Below are 27,573 nucleotides of genomic sequence, written 5' to 3' on the forward strand. Positions count from 1 at the left end.
CATATGATCTAAAATCTCAGTTTGTTCTGTGTTTTTTAGTGATGAAAGTGTATAATAATCTATCTTGACAGTTAACACCTTCCATTTTTAAACTTTGGTACATTTTCCCCTTACTTTCTTATCTTCTGTTTGACAATATTGTTAAATAAATCTGTTTAATTTAGGCCTTGAGCCTTTTCTATAAATCATTTGATCTTACTTCTTCATTCTGAAGATGCATTAGTGAGACCAAGGGAAGAGGAGTTGTTTGTTCAAGGCCACGGGGCCAGACTGTGGCAAAGCTGAGACTGAACAGGAGGCCAGTCCAGGGCTGCCCTCTGGCTATATCCATGAGTGCATTCACTGCTGTAGGATGATTCAGATTTATTATTGTCATGGCTGAAATCCGTTAGAAAAATGTTTTTTCCATCCATCTCAATCCTCTGCTAATCATGCATCCTTTAAAAATGAGGATTTCGTCTTTTTTGCTGACAGTTTAATAATTTTAGTTGTTTCTGCTCTCTTAGCATTTGCCCAGTTCAATGATTGATCCTCCAATCTGAACTCACTCAGACCAGAGTAACATTTTGCAGACTAGAATGAGCAAGTTGAATAATTGAAATTTTTATTAAGGATGAAATGTCTTTAATACATTATATTTATTATATATGATAGTTTCAACTTTTAAGTCTTTTTTGTCAAATGCATTCTTTCTCATTATCTTCTTTATATAATGTTTAATTTAAATGGCGAGTCTTCTGTCTTGATGCAGGGAAATAAGTTGGGAGAGCTTTCAACCAATTAATACCACTTTTCAAGTTGGGATTGGTTTGTATTAATGTAGTGGTCTGACCCCTAGTGGGTGTAAGACACATCTACACTCAGATTGCAGCAGCAAATTTTGATTAGATTTTCTGAAAAGTGACTGAGATAATGAATTCTTCCTTGTAAATAAGTACAAATGAGAGGGAAATTAAGAGTTCATAGAAGATTAATAAAAGAAGCAAAATTCAATCAAAATTGTGTTTTTTAAAAAAGATTTTATTTATTTATTCATGAGAGACACAGAGAGAGGCAGAGACATAGGCAGAGGGAGAAGCAGGCTCCATGCAGGGAGCCCGATGCAGGACTCAATCCCAGGATCCTGGGATCATGACCTGAGCAGAAGGCAGACACTCAACCACTGAGCCACCCAGGCATCCCCAAAATTGTGTTTTTGTAAAAAAAAAAATTTCGAAACACTTGTTTTGCCTCAGAAATTAATGTCTTATTATCATCCTAGCATAGCACTTCCTAGTCTGTTTGCTGTAGAGTTGGAATCAAACTTAGAGCTGAGACAGATTTCTGTGATAATCTACTGAAGATCAGAGACCCAGAGAAGGTTGGTGACTTTTCCAAAGCCATAAAGTGAATTGTCATCAAATGGAAATGGACTCTATTATCATGAGGCCATCAGATCTAGGAAGGCCTGATCACAGCAGGAGCATTCCAGCCTGGTTTTTGAGGGGTGGGCAATGTTGAACTTCTGTGGAAGCAGGGGTGGGGCGGGGTGGGGGGTCGGGGGAGTAGAAACAAGCTGTAAAAATCCAAACAGAGAGGCATGAAGTTAAAAGTAAAAACTCCTCCTTCTTAACCAGGTTGGGTTCCCTCAAAGCTACAGCTTACAAGTATCTACTTTGAAGTACAACCATCAGATATTTTTTTTTTTTTTCTCACACACAAAGACACACTATTTGCACAGGGGTTCATATTATATGCATTATTCTATAGTTTGAGGTAGTCCTTTAATAAAATATCTCGAACATTTGTCTAAGTCAATACATTCTTTTTTTTTTAAGATTTTATTTATTTAAGAGAGAGAGAGAGAAAGAGAGAGTGCATACACATGAGTTGACAGGGGAGGAGCACAGGGAGAGGGAGAATGCCAGACAGATTCCCAGCTGAGTGTGGAGTCTGATGCAGGGCTCTATCTCACTACCTTGAGATCATGACGTGAGCCAAAAACCAAGAGTGGGATGCTTAACTGACTGAGCCACCCAAGAGCCCTGACTACTTAGTACCTTGTTATAAGAGGTGGCCTCATTTATTAACTGCCTTCAATTAATTTGCATGCAGGTGTTTTTAAAACTTTTCCCACTACTGTAAGCGACACTGTAAAGAACATCCTTGTGCAGGTAACTGCAGACTTATGCAAGTGTATCTGGAGGGTAAATTCCACTAAAGTGAAGTTCTAGGCCACAGCTTATGTCTGGTTATAAAAACACCTGAAACTGATATTGCCTCACCTCCCTTTCTTCACATTTCCCCCGTTCCTGCTGTCCCTTCCCAAGCCCCGTGGCTTGGTGTTTCTCTTCCACTTCAAATTCTTTTTTTCCCCTCACTTACAGAGACATTGTATTACTTGCTTTTTTTTTTGGATCTCTCCCTCTTTTACATTTGTGCCCCCCCCCTTGCCTTTAGCTTCATTCATTCATTCAGTGTTATTTATGAAGTGTCTGTTTGCACTGTGGGAGACACTGGGGATTATAATAGTGAACAGCATACAGTCTGTCCTCAGACAACCTCCATACAGTGTTATAAATGTGGGGAGAATACAGTCTTCCTTCTAAATATGGGCATTCTCTAAGTTTCTATGCTTATTCTCCCCCACCTTTGCCCTCCCCTCCTCTTCCCTTCCCTTTGTTCTTCATTCTTTCCTTGGTTATTTAGTTCATTCACTTGGGCTTCAACTACACTGTATATAGATGCACCTCCCTACCCCTGATGACTTTTCTCCCAAACTCCAGGCTCACATTTTCAAACACCTTCCTGAAAACCCATTAAAAGTATCTATGCCAGGGCTACCTGGGTGGCTCAGAGTTTGAGTGTCTGCCTTCGGCTCAGGCCTTGATCCCAGGGCCCCGGGATTGAGTCCCACATTGGGCTCCCTGCAAGGAGCCTGCTTCTCCCTCTGCTTATGTCTCTGCCTCTCTCTCTATGTTTGTCATGAATAAATAAATCTTTTTTTTTTAAAGTATCCATGCCAGAAAACCCATTAAAAATAAACAGTTGCAAAATAAAAATTCTCTCCACATTTCACTCCAGCCCCCTAAAATGATGTCCCTTCTGACCTTACTGTCCCATTTCCTGCACTGCTAGCCATCATAATCACCAGAGTCACAGTCAGTGGCTTCCCTCTTTCTCTGCCTGTGCATTCTCTCAGTTGCTGGGGCTGAAGATTCGCCTCTTCATTGTCTGGCCGCCTCAGCTCCTCACTCTTCTCTCTGGATTGTTGTAATCTCCTCCTAACTGGACTTCATTTGCTCCAGTCCATTGCTTATGTCAATTACAAATCAATCACTTTTTGGGCAAAACGTTCATTATGTCTCTCACCACCAGCATATTTTAATACTTTCTCTCTCTCTTTCTCTTTGGCCTTAATTGAATATAACATCCACATTCTCACATCAAAGACTTTCCATAATGCCTCTCCCACTTCAGCTCACATCTCTGTCGTACCACCACCTTAATGACCTTCTCAGATGCCACTTCCTGCAGAAGTGCTCCTGATTTCCTCATCCAGCTCTGCTCCCTCTGTCCTCTGAAGCCTCCTGGCAGCTCTCTTCCTATGTCTTGTACTAGAGTAATTTGTGCATTCACACTGGCCCTACTTCTAGATGGTCTACTCTTCCTTCTATCTCTAGTGACATATTGTGCTGGGAATCTGCTCTCAATACACATCTTCCCCACATTACATTTGGTAGGAAGGTAGAGCTAGATGGGACACTTGAGTCAATCTGATCTGATTTAATGTAATCTGATCCACCCTCTCAATAATTTCTACTCTAGTCTTTTCTTCATCATTACTTTCAGGTTGTAATTCACCTTCTTGGAATACTACAAGTGTTTAGAAGTTCGCTGCTCTTCATACTTGAGTGTCAGAGGCCTTAAGAATAAGGTATCAATAACCGCCCTTTGTCCCTTCAGTGTCCTTACTGCAGAAGAGGTCACCACTGTGTTAGGAGAGTCACTGTACACAAACTTGATCTGAGATGCTGATTGGATACAGTGGTGAGGAAGTATTTTGAGAGAAGCACCTCAAAGTTCCAGCAGAATTCAAAGGGAAAATTTCATCCTTGATGAAATTACTGGGCTGATGGACCAAGCTTAAGGCCACTTACTTTTGGGTTTCTAAAGGAAACATGTATCTTTTGCTACAGAGGTTTGTGGCTTAATCAGAAGCGAGCATTTCTAATTGATACACATAGGTCTTAAAACTTCTTAAACCCCTTTCCTTGCTTCTGAACCAAGAACACAGCACAACTGAGAATTTTCCCCCAGTGTTGGCATCAGGTTTAGAGGGTTCAGGAAGTAACCTGGGGAAGGAGAGCTCCAGCAGTGAACAAAAGGGGAAAAAGAAGGGCAGAGAAGAGGTGATGATTTCTTTGCAAGTTGAGGATCGTCCACAAAGTCCTCCTCAAAAGAAGACACAGAAATCACGCAGTAGTTCAAGAAGGCTTCGTCTGACCAGTATGTGAAGCTAAATACCCAGGCACTGTGTGGACCAGCGGTAGTGGGCAATCACTCAAATATTTATCTTTCAGTGTCTCTTATTTTCAGACATTTTTCACAGCTGTTTTTTGGAGAAACAGTTGAGTTGTTTGATGATGGTTACCGGGTTTCTATTTTATTTTATTTTTATTTATTTATTCAAGAGAGACAGAGAGAGAGAGGCAGAGACACAGGCAGAGGGAGAAGCAGGCTCCATGCAGGGAGCCCGATGTGGGACTTGATCCCGGGACTCCAGGATCAGGCCCTGGGCTGAAGGCGGCGCTAAACCGCTGAGCCACCAGGGCTGCCCGGTTACCGGGTTTTATTCTTAGAAAAACTTACCCTAGTTTGGAGTAGCTGCCTTCCTTTGCTAGTTCTTACAGACTCTTGCCTTCCTAAAAATGTTCTGGACACTTCTATGTTTGTTCAAATGAATATTTTCACCACAGCCTATAAGAATGGGGTTCAGAATACAATGACTTTTGACTACTTATTTATGAGAACAAAGTCTTTTTTTTTTTTTTTTAAGATTTTATTTATCCCAGGACCCTGGGATCACGTCCTGAGCCAAAGGCAGACGCTCAACTGCTGAGCCACCCACATGCCCCGAGAGTGAGGTCTTAAGGCCAAACAATGTCAGTTATCAGATGTCAGAGCCAGCATGATAAGGATGTGATCTGGGAGATGGTGTTGAAGGTCAGAGTCTCCTGTCAAAGGTGGAATCTGAGCAGGTGCAGTACCTGGGTTCATATCCAGTAGAAGTGGCCCAGGCCCAGTCTCTCGGATGGAAGGTGAGCAGCTGGTTGGAAATTTTCAAAGATTTCTAAAATTCCTTTGAGATGATAACTCTCATTTAAAATGTTTCTGGATTTTTTGAAGCATTTATCTACTTTACTATATCACTAGTAGATATGCCTGGAGCTTGTGCTGACTTATGATGGGCAAGTATCTTTTCATTTTTTAAAATTTATTTATTTATTTTAGAGAGAAAGAGAATGAGCAGGATGGGCAGAGGGAGAAGGAGAGAGAGAATCCCAAGCAGACTCCACGCTGAGCACAGAGTACGACAAGGGGCTCAATCTCACGACCCCGAGATCACAACCTGAGGCAAAACCAGGAGTTGGATGCCTAACCCAGTGTGTCACCCAGGTGCCCCTTTCCTCTTCATTTTACACCCACCAGGAGTTTAAGTGAGGGTGCCCTTTAGTGCAAATTAGTGGCAGAATTGGGAATCTGGTAGGTTCCTGGAATATCCAGGTTGGGTACCTGGCACTTGTATGTAGTGGCTGGAAACCCTGCTCCCCACTGATGTGTGTGCAGGAAGGTACTTCCTGCAAAGGGAATATGGAGCTGTGCTAGGGCAAAAGGTATAGAAACCTATTTTCTTTTTCGGCCCCCCACCTTCCCTATAATGGTTGTGTGTTCTTGAACCAGAGTTATATAAAAATCAATCCTTTTTTTTTTATTTTTATTTTTTTTTAAAGATTTTATTTATTTATTCATGATAGTCACAGAGAGAGAGAGAGGCAGAGACACAGGCAGAGGGAGAAGCAGGCTCCATGCACCGGGAGCCCGATGTGGGATTCGATCCCGGGTCTCCAGGATCGCGCCCTGGGCCAAAGGCAGGTGCCAAACCGCTGCGCCACCCAGGGATCCCTAAAAATCAATCCTATTACCTGACTGCCTGGTGGTATGGGACATTCAGCATTAAGAAAAATGTCATGAAAGAGAATGGTGGCCTTTAAAAGGCTTTTTATTGATTTTCAATGGGTTTAACTATTATCCCCAGGCTTTTAGACAACATTTTCTCTTCGTATTTGAAAATAGATTGCACATTTTGTTTTCAACTCAACTTGCCTAGTGCATGGAGCCTACTAGAGTCACTCTTGGTATCCCAACTAGGAGATATAACTGTGTGATTCATACTTTGGGGCACTTTGGATGCCCACAAGGACCAAAGGAAGCCACAGAATTGGGAGAGGAAGAAAATGGGAACTGAGCTAAGATAATGAAAACTAGAACAATGCCTCATTAACATATAAAAAAAAGGAGCCACCAGGGCTGGGACTCTGTGAGGCCACCTCCTCCCCTCCGGCCATCACCCCTGTTCTCTAGGTGCTCAAGGAAGACAAACCTACCTGTGTAAGTGCTCATCAGCTCCTGGGAAAGAAAAACAACTATTGTCTGGTTTCAAAAGAGCTCCACTCTGAGATCATCTTTGAAGAAGTGAACAAAGAAAAGGGCAAGAACTTCTCTGCCAACGGGAAAGAATGATAAACTACAGATGTCCTGGAGCTGATAGTCCTTAAACAAGCATTTGCAGAATGGTGGGACCAGGCGGGCATCAGCGGAGAGCGTCTTAGCAGGAGGAGCCCTGAGCTGTAAGTAGGGGCTCGGAGGTGTCTGGTGGATTCTCCCCTCGTTGCACACCCCCAACAGCCTCTCCCCACCCTTGGAGACAATGACAAAGTGATTTTATCAAGGGCCCAGTCCTGGTAAGGCCATTGAAATGACACATGTGGGCACTTCTGGAAATTCTTAGAATATTTAGGGAATGGAGGCCCTATATAAAAAAAGCCAAGATTTGCTCTTTACATAGGTGAGGACCTGGAGTGTTGAGATTGGGATTATTTTTGTACACGGAACCCTATTGTACTCCCTGCTTATGCAGCCTGAATGTCAAGACAGATTGGAGCTTCTGGTCACAACCTTTCCTTTATTTTTCCCTGCAAAGATATCCTTGATGTTTAATTTAGGTATATTAGGCCTATAGAAAATATTAAAGGGAAATATTTATTTACTATTCCACCTTCCACCTCTAGATCTCTTTTCTTACATTTAAGAACTGAGAAAATGATGTTATACATTCTGTTGTATAGCACTGAAGTATCCCCCAAACTATGATTCTACCTTTTTAACCTGTTGAATGTCTTTACTAGTTGTACCTTTGTCACATTAAATTAGATCTGTCTACAATGGATGACACTCAACCTCCTTTTCTTCTCAAACTGGCTTCCTTTCCTGGCTCCCCTATCACTGTTGATGATCTGATTATTCTATTGGTCTCTAATCTCAGAAACTCTGTATCAGCACATAAGTATTGGGTGTCTAATATGTGCAGATCATCCGGTTAAAATGTGTGGAAGTTCCAGAGATGTGCAGACACTGGATTTCATAATTTTGATGAAATTATGGGCACACTGGGCAAACACGTCTAAGTAGCATGAACAAGTCCAAAACTATTTGCAGTGCAGGTGTGGTTGGAAAGGATGCTGTGTACGCCACCTGAGTCCCACTTCAGAAGCAAGATGTTCGTTCTCCTGGGCTCCTGGTGTGTTGGCTGTGGGTGGCTCCCCTTCCCACCATTGAGTCCCTGTCTGAGCCTCACCCTTGGCCTTCAGAAGGGAAGCTGCCCTTCCCAAGGGCACACAACCCACCCCACTAACTGGTCAAGTAGAGGGTCCAAACACATGGCTCCCTTGGCTTACTTTGAACAACTCTGCAGAGCCACCCTAGCTCTGGAATTGCCGTGGGATTGGCAACCCACTCAGCCTCTCCCCTGCCACTTTGGCTGCCTTCATTCCTACACTGCTGTTGTTCCTGGGAGACGCTGCAATGAAACAACTGCACTTTGAGAATTTCTTTCTCCAGGGAATTCAGCCCAAGCAGTGGTCATTTCTCATCCTCCCCTCACTCACCAATATTATGTTAATATTGGTTAAAAGAATTACAGTTTAAACAGATTAAAACTACCTTAAGCCCTCCTAGCAGATTGCAAGGTGGAGTTACCACTCTTGCCCCTTTCTCCTAGATTGAGAATGCAGAGGGGTTTTTTGAGTCTAAAGAAGAGTTCTACTTTCAAGTGTGGACCCTCCCTCCCCACACCCCAGATTGCTGCTGCTGGCTACCGCTCTTGAGCTGTTGGTTGTTGTTCCGATTCTGTGTCTCTCCAGGTGGCTCTTCCTGATACAGTGGAATCTGTGGTGAAACGGGTCCAGTGCTGGCTGGGGTGGACTTGGGCCACGGGGGACTCAGCTCTCTCAGCTAGAGTGCCAGTTGTTGGGTCCCCTAGGCTGAACTTCTCTGTGTCAATGTCATTCAGTCATAGCCAGAGGCACTCTCCTCTGAAGCTCAGGGACCCAGAGGCTCTGAACCTGCCAAACTAACCTACTCCTACCCCAGACCACTCAAAATGGACTGTTTTTTTTTGACATTATTTTAAATTTATTTTTATTTACTATTATTTATATTATTTAATTAATTTAAAAAGATTTTATTTATTTATTCATGAGAGACACAGAGAGGGGCAGAGACATAGGCAGAGAGAGAAGCAGGCACCATGCAGGGAGCCTGATGCAGGACTCGATCCCAGGACCCCAGGGATCACACCCTGAGTTGAAGGCAAAGGCTCAACCTCCAAGCCACCAAGGCACCCCCTTTAGCAGTCTTTAAACATTTTTCTCATGTAGGTTTTAGATATATTTTGCCTCGCTTATGCCTAATATTTCATTTTATTTCTACTCTATTTTGCCGTGTAAATTGAGTTGTCTCTTCAATTTCTGATCGGTAGTTGTTTGGATATGTTATACTCTTTTCTATTTGGCATTTATAAAACTTGTATGTGGGATCCCTGGGTGGCAGAGCAGTTTGGCGCCTGCCTTTGGCCCAGGGCGCGATCCTGGAGACCCGGGATCGAATCCCACGTCTGGCTCCCGGCGCATGGAGCCTGCTTCTCCCTCTGCCTGTGTCTCTGCCTCTCTCTCTCTCTGTGACTATCATAAATAAATAAAAAAATTAAAAAAAAAACCTGCTGCAAAAAACAAAAAACAAAACTTGTATGTGTCCTGTATCAGCTCATCTTTTCTCCACCTGTTCAAATTCTCACCAGTCTGCCAAGACATGTGTCTAGTAAGATAATCTTCATGTGAAATACTTTTCCCTACTTCAATAAAATATTTTCTCATCTCTAACCTGCATTGAGTTATATCTGTGCCTTTTTTGTGGGTACTTACTCTATTCTGTCATTATAATTACTTATATATTTGTCTTAATGTCTTATTTTTCATCATCTCTTAATAGCGGTGACTTATCTCTTATTTGTACTCATTTTTTCTCTCCCATGTTCTTTCCTTCCATGTGGTTGATAGTTAAATAATAATTAAGAAATTGAATTAAATCACAAAAGGAAGTTATGACAAAATCAGAAATATAGTTTCCTGGATGAAGACTGTACTTGTTACTCAACAAAAAGTTCATTGAGCATCTGCTGTGAGCCATGCACTGTTCTGTTAGATCACAGAATTTGAAACTTTTCCCTGAAAATATATTTGTTCCCTTGAAAATCAAAATCCAGGGATGCCTGGGTGGCTCAGCACTTGAGCATTTGCCTTCAGCCCACGGAGTGATCCCGGAGTTCAGGATGGAGTCTTGCATTGGGCTCCTTTCAATGAGCCTGCTTCTCCCTCTGCCTGTGTCTCTGCCTCTCTGTGTGTCTCTCACGAATAAATAAATAAAATCTTAAAAAAAAAAAAGAAAATCAAAATTCATTGAGTTGGGTTTGATCTTAGATGAAAGAATATGAAGTGTTTCTAAAAAAAATACTATCTAGAAGGACAATTATGTCACACCAAAAATTTGTTAGAAACCTTATGAGAGGGACACCTGGGTGGCTGAGTGGTTGAGCATCTGCCTTTCTTTGGCTCAGGTCTTGATCCTGGGTCCTGGGATGGAGTCTCGCATCAGGTTCCCCACAGGGCGCCTGCTTCTCCCTCTGCCTATGTCTCTGCCTCTCTGTCTGCATCTCTCATGAATAAATAAATAAAATCTTAAAAAAACAAAAAGAAACCCAACGAGAAAACATACCAATTAGTATAATAAAGTCAAATCAATTGGTTTTATTTTCTCTTTGATTTCAATTGTACATATAAAAAATTGTTTAGGTTGGTAAAAAATTAAATCCTTCGGAAGACTAAGATTTTACTCATGTCCAGTGAATTATACTGGACATTTATCAGTTATTTTTAATTTTTCATGATTCATCATATTTTATTGAACTCCACACATCCCTTAGTGCCATACGGATTTATCCTGCTTTGGGGAATTCTCTGTCTCTAAATAAAACGTTAGTGTTCAAAATTGTGTTCCCAATTTTCTCCTTTTTCTTATATTTTTATATTGATTTTGTTCACAATGTTTTACTTATCAGAATATGTTTTCATTTCATATATAGAACAATTAAACTTTTATTTTTCAGTGTTAAAAATATTTAAAATTAGTTGACTTTATTATTTTTATACTGAACTGATACTGAAGTTGAGATTGAGAATCTTTACATAAAAGGGAAATATCTCCACTGTAATAAAATGCCTTTTAATATTTGTGAAGAACCTAAAAATGCATTTAAAGTATATAATGTCCTATATTTTCTTTCTACTTTTTTGGTAGCTAATTTTTTCCCTTCAGATAGTTTATGATTTACTATACTTTTCACAAAGGTCATTGTTAGAAATAGAACGTTTGTTTACTTCATTGGTAAATAAAATTATTAAAAGGTCTGCACAAAGAAATTGATATTTTCATCTAGAACTAAAATGACTAATAGTTCCAATTATTCTCATTGGAAATGGGTATTACTCAGGTAACTCACCAATTCAAGATCGCCACTTTAAGGAGAAGATAAGTATTTCTCAAAGTGTGATCCACGGATCAGAATTTCTTAATGAGAGGACAAAGGAATATGCAAATACTTACTGCAATTTGATTCTGTTGTGCACTAAAGTGTTGGAATCACTGAACTGTGGCTGGTGGAACCCCAGCTAATAATCACTGAGCATTACTTTCTCAACTGTTACTTTGTAAGAACTGGTAAAAGAACCTGCCCACTGTCATTCATTGAAGCAGACTTTAAGAATACAGGGGTTCTAGGGATCATCTAGTCCAAAACTATATGGGCAACACCAGCAATGTTCACAGAGCTCAATGACCTTGTCCAAGGTCACGTGTTATGGTGGGAGACAGAGAAATAGGCTTAACAGCGAGTAATTGGGCGTCTTCAGTGCATGATAAGAGAAGTAATTAGTAAGGTTCTGCTACCAAATAGATCCCAGACTATTGATTATATGTTTTGTCCTACCTCTCTTTTGTCCATACTTCCTTAACACAGAATTGAGCAGATAAGTGACTATTCTGTTGTATGCTGGTGACTAATGATGTGTATCACAGGCTCAGCCTTGAATGATTTCTCCTTCCTGGTAATCCATTAACTTAGTTGCTTTCTCTCAGGGGTACTAGAGAGGTATGTTATGTACAGAGAAATAGTGTGGGATTTGGAAGCAAGGGACCTGAGTATAAATTCTGGTGAGTCGTCAGTAACTGTAATCAGCTGCTGCTGGTGTTACTTTCGTCTGGTATTTTTCATAATTACTGAATGCATAACCTTGGGAGTCATGTCTCTAGATTTTAATTCCTCATCCATTAAAAAAATTCTGCTCCTGGATTTACTGTAAGAATCCTTCAAAAAACAATTAATGGAATGCTTAGAAAAGCTAAAATCATTACCTAAATTACACTAGCATTATTATTTTATTTGTCCCTAAAGTAACAGAAATGATTGCAACTGTTTTTTAAGAATAAATCATTGATTTTATGTCCCCTCTCCCCCAAAAAGGATTTGTGGTGGCTTCAAAGAGCATAATAAAATAGAAATAGAGAAATATCAGGGCCAAAGAAAGAAAGGAGAATCTAAAGGTTAACAGACTGTAGCTTTGTTCGGAGAATAGCACATATAGACATATAAAGCTGCTACTTCCATTATACCTTTCACTGTTCCATCAAACAGCTGCCACCTGAGGGGATGTCTGTCCTACAGCACTTTTAAAAACTGCTTTTCAGATGCTTAAATAAGGGCACTTGATTATAACTGGGGAGCACTGTACTAGACACCCAGATCGAAGGGTCTCATGACTTTGGTTTGTCCTGCATGCCCTTTTGCATCTCTAGGTGGAGGCACAGTGTTAGATGACATTCTAACAAACCTGCAACCCAAATCACATTTTCAGAAGTCTTTCAGAGATAAGGAAGATACACGAAGAATATCTGAAAAAATCTGCTAGGGGATGCACAGTGGGGAGCATATAAACACAACCTCATGAACATTTACATAAATTAGAGGTTAGTGAAAGGGAACTAGGGGTGGGGGCGGTTGGTTCCCGCTGAGCTCACTTCTTCAAACAGGACGTTCTATCACTGCAATGACAGCCAATTAAAAACGGATGGAACAAGAATACCTTGTCTTTGGAACAAGGTAGACTGAATCTCTAGGATATATCCTACAGCTCATCAAAGCTCAGCCTTCCCTCTCCTAGCTGAAGGAAATGAAAATGGATAGTGTGAGGTTTAGGCAGGAGTAAAGATGATAATTTGAGATGGAAAAGAGGTAAGGCTGATGGTAAGAGCTACTTTGAAAATAAAGTGAGATCTGATTGACTACTGGGTAAAGAGAAAGAGGGGAGTGCTATGGACTGAGTGTTTGTGTACCCCCAAACTCATATGTTGAAATCCTAACCTGTAAGTTGATGGTATTAGGAGGTGGGGCCTTTGAGAGGTGATTGGGTCATGAAGGTAGAGCCTTCATGAATTGGATTCTTGCCCTTATAAAAGAGACTCTGGAGAGCTCTCTTGCCCCTTCTGCCACGTAAAGACACAGTGAGAAGATGGTCGTCTATGAACCAGGAATCCGGCTCTCACCAGATACCCAATCTCCCAGTGCCTTGATCTTGAATTTCCCAGCCTCTAGAGCTATAAAATAAATGTTTGTTGTTTAAGGCATGCAGCCTATGATATCTTTGCTACCAGCAGCCCGAGTGGATTATGACAGGGAAAGAATGAGAAATGAGAGGAAATGCCCAGGATTTAGGGTGGATTACATGAAGAAAGAGGTTCAATGTCTTTATTAGAGGTGGGCACAGACATGGGCTGGAACCTTTCATTCTTCTTCCCACCTGGGTTTGACAGTCGGTAGTTAAATACTTGGCAGGGTGGGCTTTTGGGTTATGTATTTCTGATCCACAGGCAGAAAATCTCCCATAAGCCTTTAGTGTGGGTCAGTGATCATCTTGGTAATTAATGTGACCACAGCAAGGATTTAAATACCATCTGAAAAATTTTAATGTTAACAGAGGAGAAGGAAAGAAAATAGAGAGTGGGAGAAAGTGGGACAAAGAGAAAACATGAGATTGAGAGGAGAAAGAGCACATCACCTGATATGCCCTTGTGCTGGAGGGCGGCAGTTCTTAAACTTCTAGTGTGATTCAGTTTGTCTGCAGAGACCTTAGAATTTGCATTTCTAACAAGTTTCCAGATGATGTTCATGCAGCTGCTCTGGGGACCACACTTTAATATTCACTGCTATCAGGGTTTAAATTTACCCTGTTTATAGGGAAAAGAGAGTTACAGCTTTCTGGTGTAGGCTCCAACTTTTTCCAGTTTGTTGACTACATTGAAATGATTTTTAGACCATTATCAAAGGCTTTAAACTACAAACTGAAAGTCTCAAAGACAGAGGATTAGTGGTTGATATATATGTACTCTGAGACTCTGAGCGATCATTTGAGTGGATAACCGGGCTGCTATATTTCAGGGCTGTGCATAGTAATAAGTAAGACTGTGGGTAGCATCATACCAGTGACTTCTCATGTGGTGCCTAGTAGAATGGTATGTGTGAGAAACAAAAAACTGTGACATGAATTCCGCACTGACTTTCTACATTCTTCTGTATGAAGTCTCAGAGCCCCTTGTCAAAATCACAAGCGCCAACTTCTCACTCTGGTAACAGCAGTAGAATTAGTTATGAGAGCCTTCAGCTGCAAGAAATAGCTGATCAACAGTAGATTAATACAAAGACATCTATTCTGGTCTCATAATAAGAAGTCTGGAAGTAGGTGGCTGCTGGGGTTGGTTCAGTGGCTCATGTCATGTTGGAGTTGCTTTCTTTACACTTTTCCAGACCTTGTTCTTTCTTTTTTTTAATATTTTAAAGATTTATTTATTCCTGAAAGACACACACACACACACACACAAAGAGAGAGAGAGAGAGAGAGAGAGAGAGAGAGATTGGCAGAGACAAAGGCAGAGGGAGAAGGAGGCTCCCTGAGGGGAGCCCGATGTGGGACTCGATCCCAAGACCCCAGGATCATGACCTGAGCCTAAGGCAGATGCTCAACCAATGAGCCAGCCAGGTGTCTCTCCAGACCTTGTCTTTTTTTTTCTTTCACACTTTTATATATTTATTAACAAAAATGGTCTAGGAAAGGACTGGACAAAAATTATAGTGAAAAGGGTTAAAATAAGTTGGTTTTAGTTCTATTGTCTCTAGGGGAGGGTAACCAGTCTAGAAAGCTGTTTTATCTCCAAAAACAAGTATTAGATTTCAAGAGAAATTTTTCCTTTTCCCTTCTGTTAAAGCAAAATATAGTACTTACACTTTGTTTTTACCTATAAGCCTGCTTTTCAGCGGATGAATTGGGGAGGGGTAGAGGGAATAGACAGAGGTTAAAAAAGAAACAGGTAAAATCTTGACAGTAAGAAATGAAAGCTAGTGACAAAAAGGTTCCTAAGGGCCCAAGAATCATTCACTGAAGTAATCCTCTAGTCCTTCCATATCCATTTCCAGAGAGGAATTTAGACAGGCCAGAGCAGATGATGCATCCTTGGTTTTCTGGACACTTGGTTTGGGTTGAGGAGTTTCTGGTTGGATGGATTCCTTCCTGATGTCTTTACTACCCCTTCAATAGAGGAGGGATGGAAGGTGTGCCCTCCAGCCATGGTTGTTTCTTTTATTAAGATGGAAAACCCTTTCTAGATTCCAGAAGACTTTCCTTTATACTTTGTCCAGAACAGTGCCAGAGTGCACCATTTATCTCCTTTAGTCTTTGAAGGAGAGGTGCACAATGTAAAATGAAGTGAAGATTATATTGGTTACCATATGGTGTCTGCCAGAGAAATGGACTCAAATCTTTTCACACTGAGAATTGACTCTCCTTATAGCTCATTCATCAGAGACAGTCTTATCTGTCTGTCTCTCCAGGAAAGACTTTTTTTTTTAAATTATTTTTTTATTGGAGTTCAATTTGCCAACATATATCATATCGCCCAGTGCTCATCCTGTCAAGTGTTCCCCTCAGTGCCCATCATCCAGTCACCCCCACCCCCCACCCACCTCCCTTTCCACTACCCCTTGCTCATTTCCCAGAGTTAGGAGTCTCTCATGTTCTGTCATCCTCACTGATATTTCCCACTCATTTTCTCCAGGAAAGACTTTCCTCTCCATTCAAGCTCTTGCCCCATGAATTGGCAGCTGACCCTAGAAACCATTCTTTTTTGCAGGGCACCCAGATGGGAGTTGGCAGGGGCTTGGAAAAACATGGCAATTTATATTGGTCCTTTACACTCCATTGCAGCCTGTCGGGTGACTTGAGGACCTAATTAATGGCCCTGGCTTACTGGGTTTCTCCTAGAAGCAGTTGTTGCAAAAGGCAACATGAAATCTTTATTTGTGTTCAAACGTTCTTTTTTCCTACAGAGGGACTAATTTGACATGTGAGTAAACCTCATCAAATTCCTTTGACTTGCTTATTTTCCAGTTAGTTTCACACTTAGGATGTCACATGTGGTGGTCATGATTTTCTTCAGTAGCTGTTTCAAGAGTTCATAGATGACTCCACCAGTGGCTGCAAGAACAGGTCAATTACAACCTTTGCCTTGGCCATGCCATGCATTGCCAAACCGGTGGTGAGCAAAAAGCCCAGAGATCCTCCAGTGCTTCTCACTGATATCTCTGTTGCATGCATCAGGTAAACTAATTTCATAAAAGCTAGGGCTCCATAGACACACATACTGGTGGTAGAAGAACAAGGCTATGTTGTCAAGTGCACAATCTCATACTAAGTCATAGGGGCACGCCCTCCCTTTGCATCAGATAATCGGCACCTGTGCTGTCTTAAGACTCCTGCACGTAGAGTTTTCATCATGTGGCATCTATTTCTTAGAGAGAGTGAGTGTATTTATACCTGCCTGGGTGTATGTAGGGAAGATTCCTGAATTTGGGGAGGTTGGTAGCTTTATATATTACACCTCTGTGTTAGGGCAGAAGAGCCAGAGCAATAGCAGAATTCTCCCAACTGTAAGTCCCTGGTCTTAGTGTTCTGGAAGTAATTCTGTTCAGAAAATATTTATTTTGAAAGTTCATTTTCGGATCCCTGGGTGGCGCAGCGGTTTGGCGCCTGCCTTTGGCCCAGGGCGCGATCCCGGAGATCCGGGATCGAATCCCACATCGGGTTCCCGGTGCATGGAGCCTGCTTCTCCCTCTGCCTGTGTCTCTGCCTCTCTCTCTCTCTCTCTCTCTGTGTGACTATCATAAATAAATAAAAATTAAAAAAAAAAAAAAGAAAGTTCATTTTCTGTTACACTGGTCTAGAACTCATAAGCTATATTGAAAAAAAAAAGCTATTTTCTCAAGGAACTTATAGTCTAGATGGGGAGGTAGAACATATATCCTGAAGCCAAATTGACAGTAAATGAACTACATTATGATCCTAGACAACAAATCAAATAATAGCATAAGGCAGTAGGTAACTAATTGACATTGCAACTATCAGTTGACATGACTCTGGAGAAAAGAGAAATCCATAGACCAGGGAATAAGAGAAAGTTATCACAAGAGGATAGAACTTGGAGGATGATTGACTGAGGAGGGTATTCTATATGGGAGGAGTGCATGAGCAATGGTTTATCAGTGTGGAGATGCCAGAACTGATATCCTTATCTTGTTCCTGACCTTAGGGGGAAAGCTTCCAGTCTTTCACCATTAAGAATCATGTTATCTGGGGGGCCCCTGGGTGGCGCAGCGGTTTGGCGCCTGCCTTTGGCCCAGGGCGCGATCCTGGAGACCCGGGATCGAATCCCACGTCGGGCTCCTGGTGCATGGAGCCTGCTTCTCCCTCTGCCTCTCTCTTTCTCTCTCTCTCTCTGTGACTATCATAAATAAATAAAAATTAAAAAAAAAAAAGAATCATGTTATCTGTAGGGGTTTGTCAATGACCTTTATCACTTTGAGGAATTTTGTTTCTATTCCTAGTTTATTAAGTGGTGGTGTTTTAGCTTGTTTTTATTGTGAAGGGATGTTGGATTTTGTCAACTGTTTTTTTCTCTACTGAGATGACCATATGGTTTGTGTCCTTTATCATATTAAAATGGCACATTAGAGTGATTGGTTTTCATGTTACAGCAACCTTGCATTCCTTGGATAAATCCCACTTAGTTATGGTATACAGGCCTCTTTATATGTTAGTTTACTTGTATTTTGTTGAGGCTTTTTGCCACTGTGTTCATAAGAGATATTGGTTTGTCATTTCTTTTCTTGGGATGTCTCTGTCAGGTTTTGGTATCACAGTAATATTGACCTGATAGAATGAGTGTTCCCTGTGTTCCCTTGCCTTCTATTTTTGGAAAGACTGGTGTTAAACACATAGTTGAATTCACTAGTGAAGTCATCTGAGCCTGGTATTATCTTTGTGGGAGATTTGAAAATTACTATTGCAATCTCTGTAGTTGTTATACATCTATTCAGATGGCTATTCCTTGAGCTGATTTTGGTAGTGTTTTCTAGAGATCTACTCATTTCATCTAAATTATCTAATTTATTGCCATACATTATTCACATTAATTCCTTATTATCTTTTTCTGTTTGTTTGTTTGTTTTTGTAAGGTTAGTGGCAATGTCCTGTCCTTCATTCCTGATTTTATTATCTGAGTCTTCTCTCTTTTTGTTAGTCAGTCTAACAAAAGATTTATTGACCTTTTCAAAGAACCAGCAGTTGCTTTCATTGGTTTTTTTTTGTATTGTTTTTCTATTCTCTATTTTATTCTAATTTCTATATTATTCTCTATTTTTATTCTCTATATTTATTATTTACTTTTTTATTTTTATTTTTTTTTATTATTTACTTTTATAATAACTCATTACATTTATTATTTCTTTCCCTCAGTTTGCTTTCAGTTTAGTTTGCTCTACTTTTACCAGTTTCTTTAAGGTAGAGGTGAGGTTATTGATTTCAAATATTTCTTCTTTTTTAATATAGGCATCAGTAGCTATAAAATTCTTTCTAAGCACTGCTTTAACTGTATCCCATAAGTTTTACTCTGTTGTGTTTTTGTTTTTATTTGCCTCAAAGTGTTTTTTCATTTCTCCTATGAACTTTCTTAACCCATTGGTAATATCACAGTGTGTTTAATTTCCACATTTGTAAATTCCCCAAATTTCCTTCTGTTATTGAGTTCTAAGTTCATTCCATTGTAGTTAGAAAATATATTTTGTTTAACTTCAATCCTTTAAATGTATTGAGGCTTGCTTATGGCCTAGCATATAAGCTTTCCTGGAGAATGTTCCACATGCACTAGAGGATATTATTCTGCTTTTATTGGGTTAGTGTTCTATACATGTGTCTGTTAGTTCCATCCACCCTTGATTGGTAGCTAGGTAAAGAATGGTCCTGGTTTTCTTGACTGCACTTGTCTGCAGGAGAGCTTCTATCATACTGCTCTGGAGGCCAGGGATGGTGGAGATGTGAATATCAGGTTCTTGATACTCAAGGTTCTTGATGTTCAAATGCCTCAGGTTCTTGATGTTCTTACTGAGATTTAGTAGATTTTCTTGAATAGATGTTTTCCATTTGTTCTGTGCCCTTAGGACAATTTTCAGAGTTTAAATTTTTAGCAACTGAATGGTTATATCACTGGAGAGAGGGTCCATGCTCCTCATACTATCACTTTCAAAAACAAGTTGATCTCCTTCATATATATATATGTGTGTGTGTATATATATATATATATATATATATATATATATATTAAACTCTAATACTATCTTTTTAGTCTTGTACATTTTTTAAATAAATGAGAGCTATATCAGTGAAATTATAGCTAGTGGGTTAATTATCTTAATGTTGGTGAGGAAAAAAAATCAGCTTCCAAAGACATTGTTCAAACAATAAAAGTTAATAAGTTCTTTAAACAAGTATACTTTCTGGTAACAAACATTCATAGTCTTAAGGTTATAACACAACAGTTCCTGTAACTGCCAAAAAAATTATTTCAGTTTTTTTTCTTTTAGTAAATAGATGTAGGCAAAATCAATTTTATGGTTATAAGATACTGAATAAGCATAACTTTCACTTAAATTTTGTAGCAATTAATATGCAAACACCACTAACACTCCCCTATATTTTTCATTTTCCACAAAGATAATTTGTAATCCACTTCTTTACATTCTTAAACACACTTATTTTAGCAGTTCTTTGCTTAATTTTTCCATTAGTTGCTATTGAAACATATAGCCTATGAATAAAAAATTTGAAGTTCGATGATTTATTTTTGAGCTGGTTTTAGAGCAGGTGAATGACACAAATGAAAGTAATATATTTGAATATAGTCCTTGGAGCAATTTCACATTCAAAGATCAGTTTCATTAAACTAATGACACACTGAATCTTCCACACATCCCTGCTGCATGAGATTTCCCAAAGAGAATTCAGTTGCAACCAATAGACGTGTTGCAGCCAACACCCAAGCAGTGTTTGGATCAACTGGGACATGGCAATGACTGGTCCTCATAATCTGGCAGTTGTACTTTGTAATTTAATATGTCATCACTGTGAACTAATGTGGGCTTGATGGATGACTATGATCAGGGAGTGAGATGAATGTTCTCAACTTTTGTTGTTTGGAGAGAGCTCACAGGATTGTTGCCAGGTAGTATACTGAACAATGCCAAGTTTATGTCTTTTATTACATCTGTGCTCTAGACTGATGCCATCTCCTAACACGCCTGCCCTGTGAGACTTCCCATTCACCGGGCTGGCCAAACTTGAGAGGGCTCTATTGTATGGTTATAGGCAACTTTTCAATCCCTGCAGAAAAATGGAGTGGGGTCAGACTTAAGGTTACAAATTAACAGCACAGCTGAGTCATATTTACTCTCTGATGAGCAGTCTCTAATGAAGCAAAATTGGGGTTTTGAAACAATAGAGTAATCCTTGGGCTAAGATCTGGCAATTCCATTTCATTCTTGACAGGTCAGTCTGTGCAACTTTCATAAATAATAATACTGCTGGTGCTGTACATAAAGGAGGTGGAACATCATTGGATGACACCACTTCTTTTCCATCTTCATTCTTTGGCAGCCTCATGTCTAACTAGTGTATTCAGAGCTGCAAAAGAAGCCTACTTTCCCTGCATTTCTCAGCATTACTTGCCTAAGTATCTGATGACTACGAATAGACCCAGGTCTTGAAGTCTAATTTGCCTTTGCTGAAAAATGCGCCACCACTCTGCACCCCCTCATGACCTCAATCTACATTTCTGTTGCTGGTGACTTTGGGGTTGTTTTGGGTCATTTGCTGTTACAGACATCACTGCTTCTCATCTCTGATATCCAGAAGGCCATTAGCATTTCTACCTCTTTCCATAAAGTCATAAACTGATAGACTGGTACATTCAATTTTCAATTAAATGTAAGAGGTCTAGGGTAGTAGAGCCATTGGATCTTAGAATCAGGCAGCCTGTGCACTTTGACTTTCCTATTCAGAGCATACCCTCTTCTCACCTGGCACTTTCCCAGAATGTGGGGATCAGGTGGGCTCATCTTTAGTTCTCCTCTTTGTTCAAGAATACGAATCCTTGCATCTGTCATTACTAAAGCCTTGACTGCCATGTCTGCCAGCAGAAGTAGCAGGTGTTCATGCAAATAGAGTGACTGGAACTCTGTCCTTCTTGGAGACTAAGCTGTCTACCCTAGATTTTTGTTAAGTCAAAACACAAGAATGTGCTATATATATATCATAATACAGGTTATTGCTGTTTTTGGAAGTTCAGAGCTTATTTTTAACTGGACAAATGAGGGCAAGCTTCATAAAGCAACATTTAATTTGTACTTGTGAGTGATCAAGAGGATTTTGACATTATAAGAAACAGCAAAAAGAATTTTAGGAGGAAGAATAGTACCAAAAGCAAGGAATGGAGAAAGCATGGAGTTGGGGAGTAAAAGTGGCCAGTTTTGTTTAGCTAAGATGGATTGAGTTCAGGGTGCTAAGGAATTGGAATTAATCACAAAGAGTAATTAGAGGATTTGAGGGAGAGAATGTGATGAATACTGGGGTCTTTCTGACAATGTACAGCTTTTGCCTCCCAGGCTATGGTTCTATACTGTTTCTCTTTCAAAACTTTGATTCCTTCTTTGAATTTCAATTTTTTTTTTTTACACTCATTATTACTTATGTTACTTGGGAAAATTGTAGAGGGTTGTAGAGGGTTGAGAAATGTCCTGGAGCTTGGGTCTGTCAGCCCTTGTCTGAAGTCTGGACTATCACTTTCAAATATCCAGATTTTCCTGGCATGTGATTTTCCTAGTCGATTTGGTTAGTTGATTGAGTGCAAGCCCTGTACTGGACTGCAGCATGTGTGCATGCACACACACGCACATACACATACACATAACATAGACACATACTTACACATGCATACACACATACATACACCCACGCACACATGCACACACACACACTATGAACACACTTCCCATATTCTTTAGTTTTTCCTGCTTTAAACTTTTTTTTTTTTAAGATTTTATTTATTTATTTGAGAGAGAGAGAGAGAAAGAGAGCAAGAGCAGGGGAAGGAGGAGAGGGAGAGGGAGAGAGAGAGAATTTCCAGCAGACTGCGCTGAGCATAGAGCCTGATGTGGGGCTTGATCCCAGGACCTGAGATCATGACCTGAGCTGAAACCAAGAGTCAGATGCTCAACCAACTAAGCCACCAAGGCACCCCTGCTTTAAACTTTCATTGGAATCATAATCCCGGTACTCTTCAGAGATCTGCATTTTTTACCCAATTGTTATATTTTTGACATGCCTTCATTGTCTGGTTGTTGCTGTGTTAGTTTTCATTGCTTTATAATTTTCCTTTGTTTGCACCATAGCATATCCTTTCTACTATTTCTACTTACAGACTGAGAAATGTTGAAATTCATGTTTATGAACAAGTCTTCTGACATACATGTGTAAGAAGTACTTTAAGGTCTATTTCCAGGAGTGTAATTGTGGGATGCTCATGCCGTTTTTTAAAAGAGTTTATTTATTTATTCACGAGAGACACACAGAGAGTGGCAGAGACATAGGCAGAGGGAGAAGCAGGCCCTGTGGAGGGAACCAGATGTGGGACTCGATTCTGGGACTCTGGGATCATGCCCTGAGCCAAAGGCAGATGCTCAGTCACTGAGCCACCCACACGTCCCTCCATTTTTTTTAAAGATTTTATTTTAAGTAATCTCTATACCCAGTGTGGGCCTCAAACTCATGACCCTGGGATCAAGAGTTGCAGGCTCCTCTGAGCCAGCTAGGCACCCCTGCCATATTTTTTATTTTTTATTTTTTATTTTTTGCAAGCAGTTGTCATTGGATGAGAGTGCATGTTCTGTGTCCTATTGCCTAGTGTTTTAACCTCTGCCGAAATGGTGGGGGTGAAATTGTATCTTGCTATATAGCTTTATCTGGTATTTCCCCCTAATAACTAGTGAGCTTGAGAAACTTTCATTGAGGGGCTGTTCTTGTTTTCTCTTCCAGTTAGCAAGAAGTATGTATTAAAATATCCCCTTATGTTGGTTGATTTTCTATTTCTCCTTGTGTTGTCAGTTTTTGCTTTATCAATTTTGTGGTCATTTTATTAGATGCATACAAATATAAAATTGTCATAAATCCTGGTAATTTAAAACTTTTGTCACTATATCTCCAGTAATTTAAAATTTTCTTTGTTTATTTTTCCTGATTTTGCCTCTCTAGCTTTTTATTTGTTTGTTTGCTTGGTACTCATCTTTTCTATCTTTTTAACATATAGAATCTTTCTGTATGCTTATACTTTAGATTACAAATACACATGCACATACACACACATATAATTTTAATGCCTACTTTTTATAATTTTTGTCTTTTAACCATAGAATTTAACCTATTGACATTTAATGTAATAATTGTTATATTTGGGTTAAATCTATCATCTTATTTTGTACTATCTATTGTCTATCTTGTCCTAGGTTTTTAAATGTATTTATGTTTTAATAGAGTACATATATATTTAACTTACATATTTATTTATTTACCCTTTTAATACGTTCTCTGGGTTATGTGTATTTTTTCCGTCTTTTTAGGAGGATTGATTATGTCCTTTTACCAGCTTACTGTCCTCCCCTACTAGCTTGGAGTTTATGAAATCTGGTTATTTTACTGATTTCTATACAAATTACAATGTCAATTCCTAATTAATAAGTTTCTATTGTTAATCAAAACCTTTACTCTCCTCCAGAACAATACAAGTTCCATTAAATCCTGTAAGCCAATTTATTCCCCTCTCAATTGTATACTATTTTATTTTATATTTATATTCTTTATTAAAAGGCTCCTAGAAGGCTTTATTAATGCTTTATATGATGTTCATCTAGATTGACCTTCATATTCAACACTGTCTTTGCTCTTCATTACTTCTTGCATCTTATACCTTTTACATGAGATAGGTTTCCATCTGTTTGAGGTATACATCCTTTAAAATTTTCTTCAGCGAAGGTTTGCAGAAGCAAAGTTAGTTTAATGCATCTTGAAATGTACTTACTTTGCCTTCAGTATTGAAGGATTTTATCACTGTTTATGGAAGTCTAGATTGGTAGTCTTTCGCTTGTCTTGTTTTCTAGCATGTTGAACATACTTGGTTTCTAGCTTATATTGTTGCTGTGAAAAAGTTAGTGATCTATCTAACCTCTTGGCTGATTTTAAGATCTTTTAATTATTGGTGTCCAGTAAAGAGATATATCTAATTGTGGAGATTTATATATTTATTTATAGCAATATGTGTTTGTTTTTCTTTATCATACTTGGTATTTGTTGGACTTCCCAGATTTGGTATTTGGAGACTTTAAAAAATTCTAGAAAATTTTCACCCATTATCTGCTTCAATATTCTAAATTCTCCCTTTTATTTTATTTTTCTGGAAATTCTATTAGATGCATGTTAGATTTTTAAAAACTTTTCTGTTTCCTTAGTTTCTTTTTTTAAAAGAATATTCATTTCTCCCCCCCCCACCTTTTTAAAGGTAGTATGATATTACCACATATGGATGTACTGTAATATATTTAAGAAATAAACTACTGGTAATTTCTAATTTCTTGTTTTATAGGTCACAGCAACAAACATTTTTTGTATCTGTAGCTGTTCAGTGATTTCCCTTAGGGTAAATCCCTCAGCATAGTGTTGCTGTGTGCACAGTTAAAATGTTGATACATACTCCCAAATTGACCCCTAAGGGCAATACTAATTCCACTCTCCCCCAAAAGGCACCTGGGTGTTCCTTTGTCTGTACGCTCCATGAGATCTTATTTTCATCTTTGCTGGTTGATGGGTAAAAAAATAACACCGTATGGGTGTTTTATTTGATTTCACATATTTCAGGTGAGGATGAGATGGACACCTTTCCTTATGTGTTTTGGCTCTTTATATTTTTCCTTTGGTGAGTAGCCTTTGCCTGCCCTTTGTCCATCTCTCTATGTGGGCATTTATCTTTTTCTAAATAAATTGCAAGAGTTCTTTATATGTTAGGAATTTTAACACTTTGCACATATATCATATATGTCTTCAGTTAATCTTTTAACCCTGTGTACGGTCATTTAATATACAGAAGTTTATAGTTCTTTTCCTATTTAAATTGAGATATAATTGACACCATGTAGTATTAGTTTTGGGTGTAGAATATAATAATTCAGTGAATGTTCATTTCTTTGTCTTTCATGCCATGTTCTGAATAATTTATTTGGATTCATCCTTGCATTCATTATTTCTCTCTCTAGTTGTATCTTGTGTGCTGTTTAATCTATCCATTGGGTTTTTAATTATAGTTGTTCTATTTTCTAGAAATTCTATTGTCATTTTCATGCATATTTTGCCATTCCTTATAATTTCTTTGCTCAACTTTCCATTTTTTCTGTATGCAATTGTGATAGTTACTTAATATTCTGATCAGACTATTAGCATTGTGATAATTCAGAATCTCAAATTCTTTGTATATCTGATCCTAATACTTGTTATTTTTTTGTTTTCACCTATCATGTTGTTTTTTTGTAGTTCTGTGATTTTTGACTCAATCTGCTAATATTCCTTTGAATTTTATCTGAAGGAATATTTTTGAAGTCTCCAGAGATAATTGTGTTTGCTTCTGCTAGTTCCCTTAGGTAACTTCTGATGCAGAAACAGTTTGAATTCTCCATTAAGGTTTTGTAGATCACACAGGTTGCATAGTTTGGGCTTGCAAACTTGTATAAAGGTGGAATTATGGTTACAAGTTCTCAGGGGAATCTTTCCCCCCCTGTTTTCCAGTGCCATTGTACTTTTATACCTGGGCTATTTCTTTTTCATCTTTACAGTGGGGATAAAACTCACTGGAATTTCAGTTTTATGACGGAGAATCTGTTATAAGATTCCTCACCTTGCACTTGCTCTAGGCTTTGCCTTTATCTCCCCAAACTTATGCAGACTGCAAAGTAGGAGAACACAGGCTCCAGAGTTCAGCAGAAACTCTCTTGCAAAGCCAGTTAAGACAGTCACTTGTCTCTCTGCATTCTTACTTTATTCTAGTCTTCTGCATATTCATTTTTTGTTGCTATTGTTAATTTATTTTTTGAAACAAAACAAAACAAAGTAGCATGTGGCTTCCATCTGAAAACTTTGTCCATCATAACAGGCCACATTTATCTGTTAGATGGCACTAAATCAAAGCAAATCTGGATTTACCTTGGACTTAATTTTGAATTCTTAAATGATTTGGCTTGATGGGACATTTCCTATACATCAAATACTGGAATTCAAATGTTTGATTCTTCCTCTTCATCCACTGAGAGAGAAAATCACTCCAAAAAGCAATGCAAATCTTCTGCCTTCTTGATGCATGGCTTTGGGAATTCTTTATAAATAATCCCTGGGGTTTGTCAGATTCATTCATAAAAATAACTAAGAAAACTCTTAATAGGTATAGGAAGAATAAAATGACTTAAATATGCTATTAAAGATACTTCTGTGGAATTAGATCCAATATGTTCTTCTAATACCTCATTTTGAAAGGTAATTATAGACCAAACATTCAGTAAAGTTGGGGGTTGGTTTTCTGGCACTGGGAATACATGATTTTTCTGCAAGTGACATTTATATAAATATATCTTGGAAACACCATCTACACTAAATCTTACTGTGCCTTCCATCCATACAGTTGGAAGAAGCAGAAAGTAAATGAAAAATTTCAGATAAATTGAGTGACTCTGAAGAAAAGCTGACTTATTTAAGAGGAAGTTTCTCTTACCCTCACTTATTGCCACTCAGTATTTTGTTTGAGAACCTATTTCTATTCCTTACTTCTACCTATTAACTACTCCTTAAAATTTTTTTCTTTACCTTTGAGCAAGGGCAAGCTTTCACTGTGTTCTATGAATCATTCAGATTATATGTTTGAGACGATAGTTTCATTGACACTTGAAGAAAGCAGTTCACTGTATGTTTCCATCAGAGTAGGTGGCAATTATGAAAATAATCTTCAACTTCCCACCTTCACATTAGTGACCCCAGTAACTCAGGATTACACTGCAGGGGGGCAGCACTTGTTATATACTAATGCCATTAATTTCTCATTGATGAATGACAGAAAGACATAGCCATGCTAGCATCAGTACCAAGTAAACACACAGTTCTTGGTTTAGGAACAGGTGGAATGAAGTAAGATGCTGCTTTTGGTTCTTTGTCCTACTGGCACTGTGGGCTGATTGGCATGCCATCAGGGATGTGCATTGACCTAATAATACATTTTGAGAATAGAGATGCTTTTCAATTTTAAAAATAAACCCTTTGTAGCAAAAACTGTTATATATTTAATTAAAAATGTCCAATTCCTTATTTGTGGTTATTAAAATGAAATAATTCTGTAACTATG

The 27,573-nt window shown here is 38.9% G+C and overlaps 2 long non-coding RNA genes across 3 annotated transcripts in view; both read left to right on the forward strand.

Annotated features, from left to right (window-relative positions):
* LOC140639739 (uncharacterized) overlaps positions 1–27,573 on the forward strand; it is a 218,997-nt gene that overhangs the window by 74,572 nt on the left and 116,852 nt on the right. The window lies entirely within an intron of this gene.
* Positions 5,039–9,370, forward strand: LOC140639740 (uncharacterized). Its single transcript, XR_012036353.1, has 3 exons — positions 5,039–5,300; positions 5,494–5,658; positions 6,625–9,370. It is a non-coding gene; the product is annotated as an uncharacterized lncRNA (long non-coding RNA).

The sequence above is a fragment of the Canis lupus genome, chromosome 9 (genome assembly GCF_048164855.1).
Source record: "Canis lupus baileyi chromosome 9, mCanLup2.hap1, whole genome shotgun sequence".
Lineage (NCBI taxonomy): Eukaryota > Metazoa > Chordata > Mammalia > Carnivora > Canidae > Canis > Canis lupus.